The sequence below is a fragment of the Periplaneta americana genome, chromosome 6 (genome assembly GCF_040183065.1).
Source record: "Periplaneta americana isolate PAMFEO1 chromosome 6, P.americana_PAMFEO1_priV1, whole genome shotgun sequence".
NCBI classification, from domain to species: Eukaryota; Metazoa; Arthropoda; class Insecta; order Blattodea; family Blattidae; genus Periplaneta; species Periplaneta americana.
The window spans coordinates 101720050-101721421 of NC_091122.1; positions in this window are offsets into that span (position 1 = coordinate 101720050).

Here is a 1372-nt window from a genome sequence, read left to right on the forward strand (position 1 = left end):
TGGGAATACCAAATTCAATAAGAATATCATATAATACTTCCCTCTTAACCGAGTCATATGCCTTTTTGAAATCTATGAATAACTGATGTACTGTACCCTTATACTCCCATTTTTTCTCCATTATCTGTCGAATACAAAAAATCTGATCAATAGTCGATCTATTACGCCGAAAACCGCACTGATGATCCCCAATAATTTCATCTACGTACGGAGTTAATCTTCTCAAAAGAATATTGGACAAAATTTTGTATGACGTCAACAAAAGTGATATTCCTCGAAAGTTACCACAGTTGGTTTTGTCCCCCTTTTTAAAAATAGGTACAATTATGGACTCCTTCCATTGTTCTGGTACAATTTCCTTTTCCCAAATAGCAAGTACAAGTTTATAAATTTCGCTATATAATGCGCTTCCGCCCTCTTTCGGTATTAAAATGACTAGTAGGCTACATGATTTCTTGGACTTTTTCCAGAAATTTCCAAATTTAAATTTGGTGTAGGATGTCCTAATTTCTTAAGTTAACGTGCAATTTCTCTTTTAATTTCGAAAAGGCTTGGTCGATTAGATTTTCATTTCATTCATTTTTAATATAAAATATTTTCTTAGACACACTGACTAATCATCACACCACCCACAGTACTATAATACACTGGAACTGTAATGATATACAGTAGTCTAGAAACCTGTGTTCTAACGCAGGTCATAAAGAGATGAGGGTGTTGACGGTTCTTTTGTATACTCGAACAGATCTGCTTCGGTTGCAGCTCTAATGCAGTCTTATGGGACGGTGAAGAAAACCAGTTTTCTGCTGCCGACTACCCTACGTTGAGCTTCAGGAACTGCCGAGCACAGATCCGAAAAGTACACTACAGATAAAATTCTCCAGCAATTCAAGGCTCCTACAGACAGTAAAATCTCGAATCGAAGGAGAATGAATTGGAAAAATAAATGAAACAATGAACTAGATTACATAAGAGCACATTTTCCATTTTTAATTTTACAGGTCCATTTAAATTGTGGTTCTGCAGCTCTGCAGTTCTTATTGTAGAGCCGCCACTGACATACACCAATGATACAAATAACATAATACAAAATAAATTCTGACAAACATATGTACTACAATTTCGATCTGTGTAGAATATATAATAAATGTATTAAATGAAAACTTTTATTCTCTAGAACCTAGTCATTCACTTCATTCCATTGAGTGACCACCACTGTGGTTAATCTCATAAGGCTGGTTTTTTATCTCAAAGTTTAGGATCCCTTATTTCCTCTGGATATACAGAATGCAACACTGATCATATTTTATGAAGTATGAGTGAGACAGCAGGTGAATCTGTATATAATCACAGTCTCAAATAAAATCTAACA